The sequence below is a fragment of the Aquarana catesbeiana genome, linkage group LG01 (genome assembly GCF_042186555.1).
Source record: "Aquarana catesbeiana isolate 2022-GZ linkage group LG01, ASM4218655v1, whole genome shotgun sequence".
Lineage (NCBI taxonomy): Eukaryota > Metazoa > Chordata > Amphibia > Anura > Ranidae > Aquarana > Aquarana catesbeiana.
Genome location: NC_133324.1, coordinates 282,103,785 through 282,124,826, shown reverse-complemented (window position 1 = coordinate 282,124,826; position 21,042 = coordinate 282,103,785).

The window sequence follows — 21,042 nt, the reverse complement described above, 5'->3', positions numbered from 1 at the left end:
TGAAGGAATACTATTGTCGTTTAAATATTACAAAGAATATAACAGAATATGTAAAAAGGAAATCAAGGATGCAAAAATTCAAAAAGGAACGACAGATTGCAAAAGATGGTAGGACAAACCCCCAAAAATTTTTCAAATATATTAATAGTAAAAACGTCAGATCTGAGCATGTCGGCCCTTTACAATATATTCTGGGTGACTGGGGACAAAGAGAAGGCAAATTTATTAAACACATTCTTCAGTTGTGTATATACAAAGGAGCATGGGGAGCACATGTCCTAATGCGGGTGGTAGTGACACAGCCCCAAATTATCCACAATGGCTCAAAAGTGATATGGTCCAGAAATATTTAGACAGAATAAAGGTGGATAAAGCACCTGGACCAGATGGTATCCACCCACGGATTCTAAAATAATTGAGCTCTGTCATTTCAAAACTATTGTATCTCATTTTTAGGGACTCATTAATGACAGGAATAGTCCCCGCATAAAAGACCACATAGATGAGTTCTTGCTGGACAAAAAAAAATTTAGGCAACAGACAGCATGGATTCATGAAAGACAGAAGTTGTCAAACTAATCTGATTTCTTTTTATGAGGTGGTAAGTAAAACCTTGGACAGAGGGGTGGCTGTGGAAGTGGTATACTTGGATTTTGCAAAAGTGTTTAATACAGTTCCCCACACATGGCTAATGTGTAAGGTAAAGTCTACAGGCTTGGAAATATCAGTAGTAGTGGTTAATGATTCTTACTCTGAATGGTCTAAGGTTATTAGTGGTGTACCCCAAGGTTTAGTGCTGGGACCCTTACTTTTTAACACCTTTATAAATGATATAGGGTCTGGGATTAAAAGTACCATTTCAGTTTTTGCAGATGACACTAAGCTATGCAGTGGAATAATGTCTTTACAGGATGTCTCCAATTTCCAAGACAGCCTCAATGCACTGTCTAATTGGGCGACTATTTGGCAGATGAGGTTTAATGTTTATAAATGTAAAGTTATGCACTTGGGGGCTAGGAATATGCATGCATCATACATACTAGGGTGCTTACACCTGGGGGGATCCATAGTGGAGAAGGATCTGGGGGTTTTGGTAGATCATAAGCTCAATAATAACATACAATGCCAAGCTGCGGTTTCCAAAGCGAGCAAGGTCCTTTCTTGTATTAAGAGAGGTATTGACTCCAGAGAGAGTGATATCATTTTGCCCCTGTACAAATCATTAGTAAGACCTCATCTGGAATATGCAGTTCAGTTTTGGGCACCAGTTCTCAAAAAGGATATAGGGGAACTGATGAAAGTACAGAGAAGGGCAACCAAACTGATAAGAGGCATGGAGGAGCTCAGCTATGAGGAAAGATTAGAGGAACTGAATTTATTTACTCTTGAGAAGATGAGATTAAGGGGGATATGATCAACATGTACAAATATATAAGGGGTCCATATAGCGAACTTGGTGTTGAGTTATTCACTTTACGGTCAACACAGAGCACAAGGGGGCACTCTTTATGCCTAGAGGAAAAAAGATTTAATCTCCAAATATGGAAAGGTTTCTTCACAGTAAGAGCTGTGGAATAGGCTCCCTCCAGAGGTGGTTCTGGCCAGCTCAGTAGATTGCTTTAACAAAGGTCTGGATTCTTTCCTAAATGTACATAATATAACTGGGTACTAACATTTATAGGTAAAGTTGATCCAGGGAAAATCTGATTGCCTCTCTGGGATCAGGAAGGAATTGTTTCCCCTGCTGTAGCAAATTGGATAATGCTTTGCTGGGGTTTTTCCCCTTCCTCTGGATCAACTGTGGGTATAGGATTGTGTATATGGGATTGTATAATATTATTTTTTATTTATTTTTATGGTTGAACTAGATGGACTTGTGTCTTTTTTCAACCTGATTAACTATGTAACTATGTAATTATTTGTCTCTTACTTTCAATGGTTCTCTGCCTATTTTAGCTTGAAATTAGTAAAATATTGATACCAGTCCCATCGACCCCAGCGACTTTAGAATTCCTATAAGGGGATATTTTGATATCTTAAGATTCTGCTTGCCAAATAGTTATAAATATTTATAAAACATTTTATGGGCTATATCAAGTTGTTTATTCAGGTATTCAAATGTTTGCATAGTTCTGTGTTCAAACAACTGCTCTTATACGATCACACCTTTCTGTTTCCAGAAGTTTCCATCTGGATTTACTTTCAGCCGTTGAATTATTCCAGATGGGAATTTCCTGGGGAATATCCTTAAACCCTACTATTCTCACAGTTTCTTTCCACACCACTAGTGCCATTGTAAACATGGGGATTTTAATTTTAGGTAATCTCGCTGATTGTGCCTTCCAATAAGTATTTTTCCATTCCTCCTGCTCTTTCCTGTCTTATCCATGTCTGTAGCTGTCAGGTAATATAAATATATTTGGAAGTACCATCCCTGCTTCATTTTTCAGTCCTTGTAATGTTGTTATTTTAAGTTTGGATCTACTATTAGCCCATATAAATTTTATAAATTGCGAGTTTAACTTTTTAAATATGGATTTTGGTATACCTAGAATGTGAGAATACATATAAACATTTGGGTAACACTACTGTCTTAATTAAATGTATTCTTCCTGGCACTGAAAGTGGTAGCTTTGACCATATTCTCAACTTGCTTTTAATTTGTATCAATAGTAGATTTACATTTATCGTCAGCGCTTCCTTCGGGATCTAACGTAATTTGAATACCCTAATGTTTAAATTAATCCATTTTAAAATTTTCAAACAAGGGAAATTGCTCCACACTTCTCTGTATATCATGTCTAAGTGGCATTAAAACAGATTTCTGCCAATTGATTTTTACACCAGTATATTTCCCAAATGTATTTATTAGTTTTACTGCTTGACACTGTAGGACTTAAGCCCATATACCTAATACCATCCTACCCATACATACCCTCCCTCCAAAAACATCATGGATGACTCGGACTAGTTTTTGGAGTAAAATGGCCTTGCGGCCTTTTATTCAAACGTATAAATTAACATAAATACTATAAATAACTGTATTTTCTTAAATAACTTGTTAAGGTAACTTTCTCAGTAAAACGATGACTATAAACCTGGTCACTGGTACAACCTCCTTAATTTAAAACCTGCCAGTCGGAAACCCCTGACACGGCATTATAACAACATACCCCAGTGACCTAGCATTTTTAACTCCTGCAGGTTAACCCTTAAGGCCTGAAGGTACCAACTTCAATCCCCATCCTTCCATGTATGGGTAACAGCAAAACCTCCCATCATCTGGATGGGTACCATCAAACAACCCCCCATCCTTGGATGGGTACACATGTTACAACTTGTAACAGAACTTATCCTATTCAAGGAAAAACAACCACTGCCCACAATCGGGAGGGTGGGTGGGAATCTCGTCCACCACCGCTCTTCGACTTACGTCACTTCCCCTTCCTGCATCTCCTACACTTTCTTCCTACAGCCCCTCCCCTTCTCTAAAAGGAGAAGTGTACCCTGCAGAGACAGGCAGATGTGCAGTCCAGCACTGTCATGCCGTCCCTGCGCTTAGGGTCCCCCTTTGGCTCCGTGACTCTCTTGACACTGTAGGACTTAAGCCCATATACCTAATACCATCCTACCCATACATACCCTCCCTCCAAAAACATCATGGATGACTCGGACTAGTTTTTGGAGTAAAATGGCCTTGCGGCCTTTTATTCAAACGTATAAATTAACATAAATATTATTAATAACTGTATTTTCTTAAATAACTTGTTAAGGTAACTTTCTCAGTAAAATGATGACTATGACCCTGGTCACTGGTACAACCTCCTTAATTTAAAACCTGCCAGTCGGAAACCCCTGACACGGCATTATAACAACATACCCCAGTGACCTAGCATTTTTAACTCCTGCAGGTTAACCCTTAAGGCCTGAAGGTACCAACTTCAATCCCCATCCTTCCATGTATGGGTAACAGCAAAACCTCCCATCATCTGGATGGGTACCATCAAACAACCCCCCATCCTTGGATGGGTACACATGTTACAACTTGTAACAGAACTTATCCTATTCAAGGAAAAACAACCACTGCCACAGCACGAAAGGGGTAACCCCTTACCCTTGCGAGCACCTCCACACACTAAGCCCTCTATTTATGCCTTCTTGTAAGCCTAATGACCATAGGTCCATGCCCACCTCATTAAGATGCACACCATCGCTGCGCAAATAGCGCCATGTGTCAACCTCCAACTCCCTATGACGAATGGCTAAACCCCCATTCCTTATAAAAAACCGGCTCACTTCTTTATTTACTTTTATCCTAGCCCTATTCACTTTTTTATCTGACAAAGCCCAGCGCCACGATAACCTCCCTACCATATCAGACCACACTAAGACCATCTTGGGATAAGCAGCTTTTAAACGCAAAAAATCGCACTTGATATCTCTAATAAGGTCCCTCATGGATCTAGCCCCCATGTCATTTCCACCCACATGCAATAACAATACATCAGGGGCCCTGTCCAGGCGGGAGAATCTATGCACTTCCCCAAGCACCCTATTCCACTGCATGCCCGGAACCCCAATCCACCTTATGAGGGCCTGTTGTCTGGGAATACGAAGCTGTCTGCCATTCGGCCGAACGTCCGCTCTCTTGGCCCCCCAAAACACGTAGGAGTGACCGAGTATCCAAAACAGACATACATCTTGACCTGTTAACGAAATAGATAATACAACCTCATGAACCTTAAAACCCAACTCCCACTAATAAACAACCCCCGCTAAAATTACATTTGAACCATGTGAGGGCGGACATACAGTTTGAATCTATCCGAATCCCATCTGCCAATATGTCTAATTACCTCCTGACTCAAACCCGCCCTGGCAGCCTCTGTGGCTGCCCCAATCCTGAAAGAATGCGAGGAAAATTGTAAAGGGTCACATCCCACCCTGACCACGCATTTCTTAAAAACCGTTACACACTGGTATTTAGAAAGACACAAACCGTCCTCATGTATCAAGATGGGCCAGTAAAAGCAGGCCTGACCTCCATGAAAGCTCCCACAATCCTAACCGGGCATATGCTATGCTCCGCAATCTTCCCAAACTCCAGATATTTACCTCTCCCCGCTTGATCCGTTTTTGACCTATGAATCCATAGGCGGACTCTATCCACCCATACTTCAACCTCCCCGTTGAAAAGCCCGCCCGGAACCGTCTTTGAAGGGCTCACCAACTCACTTATCCTCAGCGCCCCAAAAAAGGCCAGCGCGAACGCTGCCTTGAATAGTGCACATTCATACTCGGATCTGCTGACCCTTTCCAAACTAAGCATCAACTGCTTAAGCATTTCGAATGAGACGGGGCGCCTCCCGTCCCTCTGTTTGTAAGCTTTTCTATATCCCTTGACTGCTTGTCGTAACCAAAATTCCTTCGTGTGGTCCCGACTCCCCTGCCATTTAAAAAGGAAGGCCAAACCTGCCAATTCACGATTGATGCCAGCTGCCGAGATACCGTTTTCAAAGTCCCTAATGATAAAGTACAGCACTGCCTTGTCCACGTCCGGATCATCCGATCCCATGCCCAAGTCATTCAGAAAGGTGAACCACTCCTTCCATACCTTAGAGTAGGCATTCCATGTAGCCATACTCACGGATCGCTGAATCCATTTTGCTGCTGTTCCAAGGCAATGTTCCATATCCAGCTGGGACAGGCGACCCCCTGATGATCTGCCTCTGGTGCCAACCTCCGGAACCTGTCCCACTGAAAACGAGACAAAGCGTCAGCCAAGGTGTTCTCGGTCCCTGGTAGATGCACAGCATAAATGAACGCATTCAATTGTAAACAACGAAGTACTAGATGGCGCAAAAGCCTGACCACCGGCACTGATGCCGCGGTCAGCCGATTAACCACTTGCACCACCCCCAGATTGTCGCAATTGAAGCGGACCTTAAGGTTTCGAAATGACTCGCCCCACAGCTCCATGGCCACAACAATGGGGAACAACTCCAAGAGAACCAAGTTCTTTAAGAACCCAGCCTCCTGCCAAGCCGCTGGCCACTTGGCAGCACACCAGTGGCCCTTACAGAAAGCACCAAAACAAGTTGACCCGGCCGCGTCAGTAAATAATTCTAGGTCCCAGTTGATGATCGGCCCAGACATCCATAAAGCCCTTCCATTGAAAGACTCCAAGAATACCTGCCACACCCGTAAATCCTCCCTGTGGTCTCTATTCAGACTCACGAAATGTGTCGGTGCCCGGATCCCTGAAGTGGCGGCTGACAGCCGCCTGCAGAAAATTCGGCCCATAGGGATGATTCGACAAGCGAAGTTTAGCTTACCTAGCAGAGATTGGAGTTGGCGAAGCTGCAATTTCCTAACTCCAATAGTCCCGCGAACCTCCTCTTTCAACTTCAACAGTTTGTCCTGCGGAAACCTGCATTCCATCCTCCTTGAATCCATCTCTATTCCGAGAAATGTGATAGTCGCCGTTGGACCCTCCATTTTTTCCGGGGCTAGCGGCACCCCAAATCTTTCCGCTAAATATTGCAAAGTCCCCAAAAGCACTGCACATATGTTGGAACCCGCTGGACCCACACATAAAAAGTCGTCCAAATAATGGATGACTGAATTGATACCTGCCACATCCCGAACTGCCCATTCCAAGAACGAACTGAACGTTTCGAAAAGAGCACAGGATATAGAGCATCCCATTGGAAGACATCGGTCTACATAGTAGGCCCCTTCCCATTTACAGCCCAGCCACCTGAAACTGTCGGGATGAACTGGCAAAAGCCGAAAAGCCGATTCAATATCGGACTTGGCCATTAGAGACCCCTGCCCATATCTCCTCACCCATGAGACCGCTGCGTCAAAAGATGTGTACGTAACCGCACACTCTTCCGGGGCTATAGCATCATTCACCGACCCTCCCTTCGGGAAAGAGAGGTGGTGTATGAGTCTAAATTTGTTTGGCTCTCTTTTTGGTACCACACCCAAAGGGGAGACCACTAACCCTTGTAGTGGTCTTTCCCGAAAAGGACCCGCCATGCGTCCCAATGAAACCTCTTTTTCCAATTTTTCGGAGACCACCGCTGCATGCAGCAAGGCCGACCGCAAATTCTTGGCCTCAGGCGGCACCTCCGCCAAGGCGCAAGGAATGTGAAAACCCTCCCTAAAACCTGCCTCCAGCGTGGCGGCCGCTGCCCGGTCAGGGTACCTATTGAGGAAAGGCCGCATCCTTTCCACCCGTACCAGAGTCCTCCCTCTTACCTGAAGTATCTCCGGCGCGTCCTTTTCCTTTTTTGAAACATTTTGCCAATGCATGGGATCCCGCGCAGCCGGAACACAAATGCTTGAAACGACAGTTGGCTCCGAATCTGCAGGTTCCCTCATTAAATTGCCAGCAATATCCCCATTTTTTCTCGGCCGGTTGTCCTGGGGCTGCTGAACCTCCGACCCCTGCCTGAAAAAACTGACTAGGGGCCCTCGCTGCCGTCATCAACCTCATCCACAAGCTGATGTCCTTGTGATCCCAGCGTAGATTCGGTCGCACAGCCATCCTCTGACGAAATTGCTCATCATAGCGTAGCCACGCCATGCCCCCATATGTTCTATGGGCCTCACTAATGGCCTCTAGGTACACGAAAAGCGCTGAACAATGTTCTGGCGCTTTCTCGCCTACCACGCACGCCAAAATGGCGAACGCTTGTAACCAATTGGAGAACGTTCGCGGGATCAAGCGATACCTACGCTTCTCCTCGTCCTCCTTTTTCCCTTCCACCGGTTTTAACCTATCCAGATTAAATTTCTCTAACGGCAGTAACGTGAAAATTTCCACGTATTCGCCCTTCCATATTTTTTCCTTTATCTCTGCTTTTAAATGAGCCCCCAACGGGCCCTCAAAGCAGACATATACCTCGCTCCTTGCCGCATCTGCTAATCTAACCGAATCTGCCTTTTTCTCAGTTGTCTTCGCCTGGTCCCCCGAAGTCGTAGCCACTGCTGCTGTAGAGGGGGGCACCCCAACCGCTGTAACAGCCGCCACCGGCGAAACCTGAAGGTCACCCGTAAGAGGTGGGGTGGTCCCCGTCTGCGGGGTATTCCTCTCTGTCGTCCACGCAGTCGCCGGACCACCTCCTGACCCTGATTCCACGCGTGCTACTAGCGCTTTTAGGCCAGTTAGCAACTCCCGTAAACCCTCATTCCCTGTTTGGGGCGCTGAAGCTGACGGTGGAGCCGATACGTTCTCCGCCCCCCCTGGCCTGACTAAACCCCCAGACCGTGAACCTCCCCCCTGTACATTTTGCCCCAATAGATTATTTAAAAGAATAGTAACAGGATTAGAAGAATCGCACTCACCGGGCTGCCCTGGACTGGGCCCAACAGCCGCCACTCCTGGAACCAACGATGCTTGATGTCCCTGATCGTCGCCTCCGTCAGACCCGGACAGCTCTCCTTCCGACCGATCGTCGTGCTCGTCCATCCTGACAACTGTTTGCTGCACCCCACCTGCGGTCGCAGTGGTTGCCGAGGGCCTGCGGTGCTGAGCTCGGCCACTCCTCCCTTGAATACCGCTAGGCCCGCTGGATGCCCCTGGTGACGGACTCCTACGTCTACTGCTGCGCGGGGTGGGTGCTGACCGTCCATTACCCCCCCTCACACTGGCCCTGGCGTCTCTCTCTGACCCGCTGTCGCCCTGCGGCGGACTACTGGCCATCTCTGTCGCCCGAGCCCCTCCTCCACTTGCCGCGGTGCGTTCTCGTGTGTCCCGAGCCCTCCGCCCCTCTCCTGCTGACCTCTCAGGGGGTTGTAAGCATCTGCGCCTTGCTGGAGGGGAAGAGCCGCGTGCATTGCTGGGCACCCTTCCCCCAGTACCTCCAACCTTCCTCCGATTCCCCCGGGCCTCTCCTCGTCCATCCCTCTGCCTGACCTGCATAGTGGGTGTCTGGGCCTCTCCCTCTGCCATCCCACGCTGCGCTGCTCTGGATGAGCCCAAGCCAGCCTCAGGGCTGTATCTCTCCGGCGGCCGTGACCGCCGTGCCCTAGGAGTTGGTGGCCCCCCCCGCTCACCGTCGCCCCGCCGTCAGCGATCACACGCAGCTGCTGCTGGAGCCAGTCCGCGCCGTTAGCGGCAACCGCCGCTCTAAGCTGGTCTATAAATCCCTCCATCGCTGCCATGCTGTGTTATAGGAAGGGGAATGTGAAGAGCGGTGAGGTGTGCTTCTAATCTCTTCCACCACCGCTCTTCGACTGACGTCACTTCCCCTTCCTGCATCTCCTACACTTTCTTCCTACAGCCCCTCCCCTTCTCTAAAAGGAGAAGTGTACCCTGCAGAGACAGGCAGATGTGCAGTCCAGCACTGTCATGCCGTCCCTGCGCTTAGGGTCCCCCTTTGGCTCTATGACTCTCTTTCATTAAGGAGTTTTGTGTGTCTCCCATATACAGTATTATATCATCCGCCTAAAGACCAATGACCTCCTTCCATTTTTTACTATTCCTTTATATTCCTCTAAATATCCTAAACCTCAAAGCAAGCATCTCTATTGCTATAGCAAATGGAGAGATAGAGAACATCCCTGTCCCTCTCTCTAATCTTATCGTGGAAAAGAGTTGAATGAGATTGACTATAGATTATGTCTATCCATTTTCTAAATCTTTTTCTGAAACCAAACTGTTACAAACTGTTACAATGATTTCTGTAAATACAACCATTCAACAGAGTCAAATGCCCTGGCCGTATCCAAAGATGCCAGGGCACTCGACACTGGTATGTATTCCTTCATTTGTGCCATCAGTTGTGTTCTTCTAATATGAATTAATGTTAACTTTCCTGGCATAAAGCCAGTTTGATCACCATGAATAACTGATAAAATTATGTTTTTAAGCCTTCCTGCTAAGATCTTCCCCAGTATTTTATAATCACTGTTAACCAATGAAATTGGCCAATACGAGGCACATTCATCTTTATCTGGCTTTGGTATAAGCACCACCAAAGCTTCATACATTGAATCTGGCAAACATTCCGGCGTGAATTTTTCAGTGAGGCCCGGAATGGATCAAAAGTATGGAAAGATAATGAAGGGCCGGGCATGACAAGTGTGGAGCAGTGAGACAACATAGGGTTAATGGGAGAAGGAAGTAAATGGGGTGGAGTGAAATAAAAGGAGGAGGCGGGGTTTTTGCAGGAGCAGTGGGAGAGAGACAGAAGTAGGAAGAAGTTGGACACGCTGCAGCAGCATGGCAGACATTGATCTTATCCTGGCACGCTTGAGAATGGCGGTGACGAGGGGGCCAGAATGGCTACAAGCCCAGGTAGCTGCATTGATAACTTAAGAAGCAGGGGGGTCAGGTGCGGGGGGGGGTGAGACGACGCCACGCACTAGGTCCCAGCCGCCTGAGCATTTTTCTCCAGGCCCCTCCAACAGAGCTCATCGCCCTAATAGGAGCCCGGTAACTGACCCGTCGGCTCCCCCGGCAAAACGAGCGGCTACAGTGGCCTCCGGGGGGACCGGGCGGAATCCTCGGCATCGACAGAGCTCGGGGGTGGGTCTTTGGGCCGTAATGGCGCCCGGGCCTCGCCATCCAGGACACAGAGCAGTGGTGGAACGATCCCCCCCTCTTCACTGGGCTCTGCCAGGGGTCAGGAAAGACGTGGTCAGGATAGTGGATGCGGCTAAATGTGAAGTTTATGTCTGCTATGAGGGACCGCTGGGAGCACATTTAAAACAGGAAGTTAAGGATAAGATTGTAAAATGTGAGTATGTTGAAATTCTTTCACTGTTACCACTGGAGAAGTTCAACTTGGATAGGGTGAAGCCGGACGATTCCAAAAAGGAGGATGAGGAGAAGCGGAGGTATCGGTTGATCCCTAGGACCTTTGTGAACTGGCTACAGGCGTTCGCCATTATGGCCAGCGTTATAGGTGAGAAGAACCCGGAACATTGCTCGGCGCTGTTTTGCTACATGGACACCATAGGGGAGGCACATAGGGTGTATAGGGGGACCGCGTGGCTTCGGTATGACGAGCAGTTTCGGCAGCGGAGGGCAGTTAGGCCGGCCCTTAGGTGGGGACCATAAGGATATCAGCTTATGGATGTGTTTGATGTCTTCCACCAGGGCCCCGAATCAGTTTTTTCAGGGGGCAGCGGGGCATCACCCACCTCTGGACTGCCGACCAGAAAGAAATGGGGGGTGTGTTGGCAGTTTAACGAAGGATCCTGCAAGTTTGGAGTGTCCTGTCGGTTTAAACATGAATGCTCAGGATGTGGGGGGAATCACCCGTTTTCACGCTGCTTCAAAAAAGGAAAGCGGACAGGGGAGCCTACTCAGAAGAGGAACAACACCGGTGATGGAGGTAAGGATGCGGCCTTTCCTAAGTAGGTACCCGGATAGGGAGGCAGCAAAGGTGTTGGGTGAGGGATTTTCAGTGGGTTTTAGGATTCCATGCTCCATGGTGGCGATACCTCCTATGGCAAAGAATTTACGGTCGGCACTGCAGAGCCCTGGGGTGGTTTCCGAGAAATTGGCCAGGGAGGTGGCGTTGGGGCACATGAGTGGGCCTTTTGCATCAAAGCCATTGCAGGATTTGGTTGTGTCACCATTAGGAGTGGTGCCTAAGAAGGAACTGAATAAGTTTTGCCTTATTCACCACCTCTCATTTCCAAAAGGGGGATCTGTGAACGATGGTATAAATCCTGACGATTGTACAGTGTCTTACACATCGTTCAATGTGGCCGTGGCATGGGTGAGGCACTACGGTCAGGGGGCGCTCATGGCAAAATCCGACATTGAGTCGGCATTCCGCTTGCTACCAGTACATCCAGACAGTTTTTGGCTGTTGCTGTTGGCAGGGGGAATTCTACGTCGATCGGTGTCTGCCAATGGGTTGCTCTATTTCCTGTGCCAAGTTTGAATTATTCAGCTCATTCCTCGAATGGGTGATTCGGGATGTGTCAGGGTTAGATTCTGTGATACATTACCTTGATGATTTCCTATGCGTGGGGCCGCATTCGTCTAATGTGTGTGCGATTCTCTTGGCGACCCTGCAGCACATTGCGGGTAAGTTTGGGGTACCATTGGCAGCAGATAAGACAGAGGGCCCGACGACAGAACTGAGTTTCTTGGGCATCGAGATCGATACCAAAGCCATGGAGTGTAGGTTGCCAAGGGATAAGGTTGACGGGCTTAAAATGGATATCAGGGAGATGATGGAGAAAAGGAAAGTGCAGATACGGCAGTTACAATCCTTGTTAGGTAAGTTGAATTTTGCGTGTCGCATTATTCCGATGGGTAGGGTTTTTTGCCGACGGCTGTCGGCAGCTACAGCGGGGATACAGTCTCCAACCCATTTCATTAGACTAACCAGGGAACACAGGGAGGACTTAAAGGTGTGGCACTTGTTCCTGGAGACGTACAATGGTCATTCGGTTTGGATTGAGGGGCCGGTAACTAATTTACGATATGGAATTAGTTACGGACGCGGCGGGATCAACGGGTTACGGGGCTTTCTTCCAAGGGCAGTGGAGCGCGGAGGCGTGGCCGGATTTTTAGGTGGAGGCAGGATTTACTCGTAACCTGGTACTATTGGAATTATTTCCGGTGGTACTGGCAGTGGAATTGTGGGGTACGGCATGGCGGGACTTAAAGATACGTTTGAACTGCGACAACATGGGGGTGGTACAGGTCATTAATCGGTTATCAGCATCATCACAGCCGTTAATATGTTTGCTGCGCAACCTCGTGTTGCGGTGTTTACAACTGAATGTTTTTCTATATGCTGTTCATATCCCGGGAATTGACAATACATTGGCTGACTGCTTGTCTCGGTTCCAGTGGGACAGATTCAGGGAGCTGGCTCCTGCTGCAGAAAAGAAGGGGATTCCTTGCCCGGGGTGGCTTTGGGAGATGGCCTTGGAGTCGCCGCGGGATGGATCAGGAAATCGGTAAGTGGGTCGACCTGGGCAGCATATAATAAGGTATGGACAGAGTGGTTAGAATTTACACGGCTGGCGGGAGCCGAGCTGGGAGGGCCAGAATTGAGGCTGTTAGTGGTGTATTTTGTTTCAAGACACATGGAAGGAGGGGGGTCAGTGTCCATGATTGAGCGGAAGCTGGCGGGGTTGGCTTTTTTATTTAAGCTCCAGGGTTTGACTGATTTCACTAAGGATTTCTGGGTGAAACAGGCACTAAAAGGTTACAGGAAGATTCACTCAAAAAAGGATTTGAGGAGGCCGGTGTCTTTTTCAATTCTGCAGGTTCTGTGTACAAAACTGGGTGGGGTGTGTTCGTCTGTACGTCGATCGGTGTCTGCCAATGGGTTGCTCTATCTCCTGTGCCAAGTTTGAATTATTCAGCTCATTCCTCGAATGGGTGATTCGGGATGTGTCAGGGTTAGATTCTGTGATACATTACCTTGATGATTTCCTATGCGTGGGGCCGCATTCGTCTAATGTGTGTGCGATTCTCTTGGCGACCCTGCAGCACATTGCGGGTAAGTTTGGGGTACCATTGGCAGCAGATAAGACAGAGGGCCCGACGACAGAACTGAGTTTCTTGGGCATCGAGATCGATACCAAAGCCATGGAGTGTAGGTTGCCAAGGGATAAGGTTGACGGGCTTAAAATGGATATCAGGGAGATGATGGAGAAAAGGAAAGTGCAGATACGGCAGTTACAATCCTTGTTAGGTAAGTTGAATTTTGCGTGTCGCATTATTCCGATGGGTAGGGTTTTTTGCCGACGGCTGTCGGCAGCTACAGCGGGGATACAGTCTCCAACCCATTTCATTAGACTAACCAGGGAACACAGGGAGGACTTAAAGGTGTGGCACTTGTTCCTGGAGACGTACAATGGTCATTCGGTTTGGATTGAGGGGCCGGTAACTAATTTACGATATGGAATTAGTTACGGACGCGGCGGGATCAACGGGTTACGGGGCTTTCTTCCAAGGGCAGTGGAGCACGGAGGCGTGGCCGGATTTTTAGGTGGAGGCAGGATTTACTCGTAACCTGGTACTATTGGAATTATTTCCGGTGGTACTGGCAGTGGAATTGTGGGGTACGGCATGGCGGGACTTAAAGATACGTTTGAACTGCGACAACATGGGGGTGGTACAGGTCATTAATCGGTTATCAGCATCATCACAGCCGTTAATATGTTTGCTGCGCAACCTCGTGTTGCGGTGTTTACAACTGAATGTTTTTCTATATGCTGTTCATATCCCGGGAATTGACAATACATTGGCTGACTGCTTGTCTCGGTTCCAGTGGGACAGATTCAGGGAGCTGGCTCCTGCTGCAGAAAAGAAGGGGATTCCTTGCCCGGGGTGGCTTTGGGAGATGGCCTTGGAGTCGCCGCGGGATGGATCAGGAAATCGGTAAGTGGGTCGACCTGGGCAGCATATAATAAGGTATGGACAGAGTGGTTAGAATTTACACGGCTGGCGGGAGCCGAGCTGGGAGGGCCAGAATTGAGGCTGTTAGTGGTGTATTTTGTTTCAAGACACATGGAAGGAGGGGGGTCAGTGTCCATGATTGAGCGGAAGCTGGCGGGGTTGGCTTTTTTATTTAAGCTCCAGGGTTTGACTGATTTCACTAAGGATTTCTGGGTGAAACAGGCACTAAAAGGTTACAGGAAGATTCACTCAAAAAAGGATTTGAGGAGGCCGGTGTCTTTTTCAATTCTGCAGGTTCTGTGTACAAAACTGGGTGGGGTGTGTTCGTCTGTACGTCGATCGGTGTCTGCCAATGGGTTGCTCTATCTCCTGTGCCAAGTTTGAATTATTCAGCTCATTCCTCGAATGGGTGATTCGGGATGTGTCAGGGTTAGATTCTGTGATACATTACCTTGATGATTTCCTATGCGTGGGGCCGCATTCGTCTAATGTGTGTGCGATTCTCTTGGCGACCCTGCAGCACATTGCGGGTAAGTTTGGGGTACCATTGGCAGCAGATAAGACAGAGGGCCTGACGACAGAACTGAGTTTCTTGGGCATCGAGATCGATACCAAAGCCATGGAGTGTAGGTTGCCAAGGGATAAGGTTGACGGGCTTAAAATGGATATCAGGGAGATGATGGAGAAAAGGAAAGTGCAGATACGGCAGTTACAATCCTTGTTAGGTAAGTTGAATTTTGCGTGTCGCATTATTCCGATGGGTAGGGTTTTTTGCCGACGGCTGTCGGCAGCTACAGCGGGGATACAGTCTCCAACCCATTTCATTAGACTAACCAGGGAACACAGGGAGGACTTAAAGGTGTGGCACTTGTTCCTGGAGACGTACAATGGTCATTCGGTTTGGATTGAGGGGCCGGTAAGTAATTACGATATGGAATTAGTTACGGACGCGGCGGGATCAACGGGTTACGGGGCTTTCTTCCAAGGGCAGTGGAGCGCGGAGGCGTGGCCGGATTTTTAGGTGGAGGCAGGATTTACTCGTAACCTGGTACTATTGGAATTATTTCCGGTGGTACTGGCAGTGGAATTGTGGGGTACAGCATGGCGGGACTTAAAGATACGTTTGAACTGCGACAACATGGGGGTGGTACAGGTCATTAATCGGTTATCAGCATCATCACAGCCGTTAATACGTTTGCTGCGCAACCTCGTGTTGCGGTGTTTACAACTGAATGTTTTTCTATATGCTGTTCATATCCCGGGAATTGACAATACATTGGCTGACTGCTTGTCTCGGTTCCAGTGGGACAGATTCAGGGAGCTGGCTCCTGCTGCAGAAAAGAAGGGGATTCCTTGCCCGGGGTGGCTTTGGGAGATGGCCTTGGAGTCGCCGCGGGATGGATCAGGAAATCGGTAAGTGGGTCGACCTGGGCAGCATATAATAAGGTATGGACAGAGTGGTTAGAATTTACACGGCTGGCGGGAGCCGAGCTGGGAGGGCCAGAATTGAGGCTGTTAGTGGTGTATTTTGTTTCAAGACACATGGAAGGAGGGGGGTCAGTGTCCATGATTGAGCGGAAGCTGGCGGGGTTGGCTTTTTTATTTAAGCTCCAGGGTTTGACTGATTTCACTAAGGATTTCTGGGTGAAACAGGCACTAAAAGGTTACAGGAAGATTCACTCAAAAAAGGATTTGAGGAGGCCGGTGTCTTTTTCAATTCTGCAGGTTCTGTGTACAAAACTGGGTGGGGTGTGTTCGTCTGTTTATGAGGTAATTTTGTTTAAAGCGGGCTTTTCTATTGCGTTTTTTGGAGCGTTTCGGGTGGGGGAATTAGTAAGTCCGGCAAAACGAGAAAAAGGGGGTTTGATGGTACAGGATGTGGAGGTCAAGGGTGATAGGGTGGTGCTGAGGTTGCGCAGGTCTAAGACAGATCAGGAAAGAAAAGGGGTAAAGGTGCAGCTGTTCACATTGCCATGTTCAGAACTTTGCCCGATTAGAGTGGTTGAGGAATTTTTTTAAATTCGCCCAGTTGGGGAGGGGCCGTTGTTCGTGCATGGGGATGGGACCTTTTTATCTAGGTTTCAGTTTATTACAGTGTTCCGAAAATGCCTTGGGGCGGCAGGGCTGGATGGTAAACAATTTGCCTCACACTCCTTCCGCATCGGGGCGGCTACAGAGGGTGCCAGGTGTGGGTTGGATGAGGCAGCAATTAAGTGGATTGGGAGGTGGGAATCCAGGAGGTTTCGGTCTTATGTGTGCCCTCATTTGTTACCTGATGATGTTTAAAATAAATAAATAAATAAATAAATAATAAATAAATAAATACATGATATGTAAAAGGGATGGGGGGCAGCACATATATATTCAATTCTATGTTGTGTTATGTCTTTTCAGATGGTGGTCAGCCACGCCTCGTCTGGATCTTGGGGCCTCTTACGTTTTTTGGGGTGCCAAGAGGGGGGACGCTAGACCGGAAGGCAGGCAACTGGGGATTTCAAGGAGGGAGGCATGTATTCGATGGATAAGAATTCCAGGGATGGGATGGGGCAGAGTTGTGCCGGAAGTCGAACGATACGCTCGACTTGATAGGCCTCCTGATGTTTTGGTGTTACATGCAGGAGGAAATGACCTGGGGGTCCGATCCACCAGGGAGCTGGTGTCTGCTGTGAAGTGCGATTTTTTGGCACTTCGGATGGCTTTCTCGGGAATGATAGTGGTATGGTCAGATATAGCAGTGCGGACATCCTGGCGCATGGCGAGATCTGTGTTTAGTATTAATAAAGCGCGAATTAAGGTGAATAAGGCTGTGGGGAAATTTGTTGTCAACAATGGGGGACTGGTAGTGAGGCACATGGAGTTTGAGGTTAACATGGGGATGTACTTAAGGGGAGACGGAGTGCACCTTTTAGCTGTAGGCATCGATTTATGGGCACTTGGTATTCAGGATGGTATTGAGAGGGCCTTGCGGGTGTAGAGGGGCCCTTAAGGCTAAGGGGTCATCCTTGCGGGCTGTGGCGGTATCTTTGGTCTCTGATGGTGGTACAAAAAACAGAGGTGATGGAAATGGTGGGGGGCTTTTTCAGTATTATGTGCCCCTCTGGTGTGTTTTTTCCAGCGGAAGGGTAGGCTGGAATACGGAAATGTTTTCACTGCCTGAAGGGGGTTCTCTCCGAGCTGTTAATACGGCTGGAGGCCTGGTATGGTAAAATATGGTCCCGCAGTGTACTGGTGGTGGTGGAAAGTTTAAAGTGGAGAACGTGAAGTTCGGGGTGCCATCAGAAGACCAAAAGATTGGGAGGTGAAAAAACTGTCGGTAAAAAAGGGTTGTACATAGTTATACATATGTTGATTAAAAAGTTATTTATTATTTGGTTTTATAGTTTATTAATAAAAGGAGGCTGCCATGGCCAGTTTTTACTCCAACTCCTGTGTGTGGTCTATTTTATTATAGATAAGACGGGGAAAGAGAAAGGGGTTATCAAGGTAAAGAGGGGGTGATGGAAAGTTGGGGATATCGGTCTTGCACTGGTCTTGTACAAATTCTAGTTACAATTGGTGCTAGAATATCTATGTATCAATTATACACTTCCAATGGAATCCCGTCAGGGCCAGCTGATTTCCCTGATGCTAATAATTTCACAGCATGCCACACCTCCTCTTCTGTAATCTCCTTATCCACCATACTAACTTGTTCTTCCGTTAATTTAGGATATTCTATTATATTCATACATTGCTCCATCTCCCTGTCTGTGCAAGTTAGCCTTGTCCTATACATAGAGACATAATATCCCTGGAAACATTTAATTACCGTATTTATCGGCGTATAACACGCGCCGGCGTATAACAGGCACCCCAAGTTTAGGAGGGAATTTTAAGGAAAAAAAACTTTTAGGAGGGAAGTTTAAGGAAAAAAAAACTTACATTAAAATGCCCATCAATGCAGCCTTATCTGTCCATCTGCAGCCTTTTCAGTGTCAGTGCAGCCTTGCCCCAGTGCAGTCTTGTCAGTGCAACTTTGTCAGTGCAGCTTTGTCAGTGCAGCCTTGTCAGTGCAGCCTTGTCAGTGCAGCTTTGTCAGTGCAGCTTTGTCAGTGCAGCCTTGTCAGTGCAGCCTTGTCAGTGCAGCTTTGTCAGTGCAGCCTTGTCAGTGCAGCTTTGCCCCAGTGCAGCCTTGTCAGTGCAGCTTTGCCCCAGTGCAGCCTTGCCCCAGTGCAGCTTTGTTAGTGCAGGTTTGCCCCAGTCCAGCCATGTCAGTGCAGCTCGGTGTAGATTTAAATATGGCGCCGAGACTGCAGGGAGCCGAGATACACATAGCCGAGAACACTCGGGTATGTGTATCTCGGCTCCGACGGCTCCGTATGTCGGCGGCGACCGTGGCAATCGCCGCGATCGCTCTGATGACACAGAAATCGGCGGGGATCGGCCTATAACACGCACCCACGATTTTCCCCTGATTTTCAGGGGAAAAAAGTGCGTGGTATATGCCAATAAATACGGTATCTCAATTATCGCATACACCAACTCCCCCGCTTTATTTCTAACTTTAGGTACTGCCAATGATGTTGATTGTTGTTTAACCATATGGGTTAATAATTTACTTGCTTGATTCCCTTGTTCATAATTCTGCTGATTTCTGAAAAAAAATCTTCTTTTAGCTTTGACTTTGGCTTGTATCTTATACAGCTGTATACATTTCGCCCACCTTTCTTTATTACTCCTTGATGGATCCCTTATATATTCTATCTACGCTTGCGCACATTTTTCAGCTAGTTCTTCCTCTTCTTGCCTATTAGTTGTCTTAATATATGCTATTGTAGATCTCAAAGACCTACTTTACATTTTACGAGAAAATATTCTCTCTCTCTCTCTCTCTCTCTCTCTCTCTCTCTCTCTCTCTCTCTCTTTCTATTCCCATTGAAAATGCCTATGAAAGAAGACACTTAAAAATGCAATTTACCACATTTAGATGTGTTTACAAGCTATTACAAGCATTTAGCGCTTTAAATGCCTCTGAAGATCAGTCCTGAACGCATTTTTTTGCATTCAAAAAAATGCTTCTGAACACAGCTGCCTAGAAATTACTATAAACGACCCTGTGCACATGTACTGATAAGAAAACAGAGGAGAGTTCAGGGGCTGCTAAATAAAACACCCAAATGCTCCTAAATGTCTGTTTACCAACTGCAGTGTACATGAGGCCAAAAGAACAGAAGGATACAGTGGGGGGTATTTACTAAAGGCAAATCCACTTTGCACTACAAGTGTACTTAAAAGTGCAGTCGCTGTAGATCTGAGGGGGACATGCAAGGAAAATAAAAAACAACATTTTAGCTTGCACATGATTGGATGATAAAATCAGCAGAGCTTCCCCTCATTTCAGATCTACCCCTTAGATTTAGAGCAACTGCACTTCCAAGTGCACTTTCAGTGCACTTTCAAGTACACTTGTAGTGCAAAGTGGATTTGCCTTTCGTAAATAACCCCCAATGTTTCTTTTTATCTCTGTTTCAGCCCTTACATGAGTTGTGGAAAAGCTGGATTAAGATCGTGAAGGGAGTTGAGTAGAGATTGCACTTTTTTTTAACAATTAATCGTGCAGCTCTAGTAGATAGCTCTCATTATTAGAACTAATATTTTAATTTTTGATGTTGCAGTCCTCCTGTCCACTATTTCCACGTTTGCTTTGTCTACAGTTTAGACATAATTATGTTACTATAATGTTAATGAAATTCTGGCTCTGTTTCTCCAAGGTCATTATGACTAAATCTAGTTTTACCATGTCACAACCCCCCACATTTCCTATCCTGTTTAGTTTTCCATAGACCAAAAGGTGGTAATCGTATAGCTGGCATGCAGTCAATGTCATTTTTCCACCCTTCACCTACCTGGCCTCTACACTTGTGGATATGTAAGCTCTGACTATCTCAGCTTAGGGGAAATGGGGGAGAGCACTTTGGCGTCATCGTTTTGGGTACCAAAGGACCTTATTCCAGCACTGACCTCTAGTGTCTTATAACTGCTAGCCCAGACTGGGACAAAAATAGGCCTGGGCATTTTAGACTGAGGAGCCTGTTTTATTTTACTCTCCCATAGCAGTGTCCTCTGCCCCCCCTCCATCCATAGTAGTGTTCTGTACCACCCCAACACATTGTCCTCCACCCCTTCACATCACCCCCCCCCCACTATAGCAGTGCCCTCTGCCCCTTCACATCACCCCCCAACTGTAGTGTCATCTGCCCCCTCTGCCCACAGTAGTATCCTGTAACCTTCAATGCTGTGTCCTCTGCCCCGTCACATCAACCCCCCATAGTGTTCTCTGCCCTCCTTCTCCTACAGTAATGTCCTGTACTCCCCCACCCAAACAGTGTCCTCTGCCCCCCTTGACATTAACTCCCTCCTCCCACTATAGTGTCCTCTACCCCCCTCCATAGTAGTTGTCCCAGTGTCCTCTGCCTCCCCATCCCCCAAAGCAGTGTTCCATGTCCATTTCTCATCACAATCCCCCCCCCCCGCACACTGTAGTGTCCTCTGTCCCCCCTTGAACCATATCTCCTCTGCCCCCATTCACATCATCCTCTCTTGTCCCCACATACACAAGGAACTGTGTAGGTGTCACTTCCTACCTGCCAGTGTGTGTACAGCAGAGTGGAGAT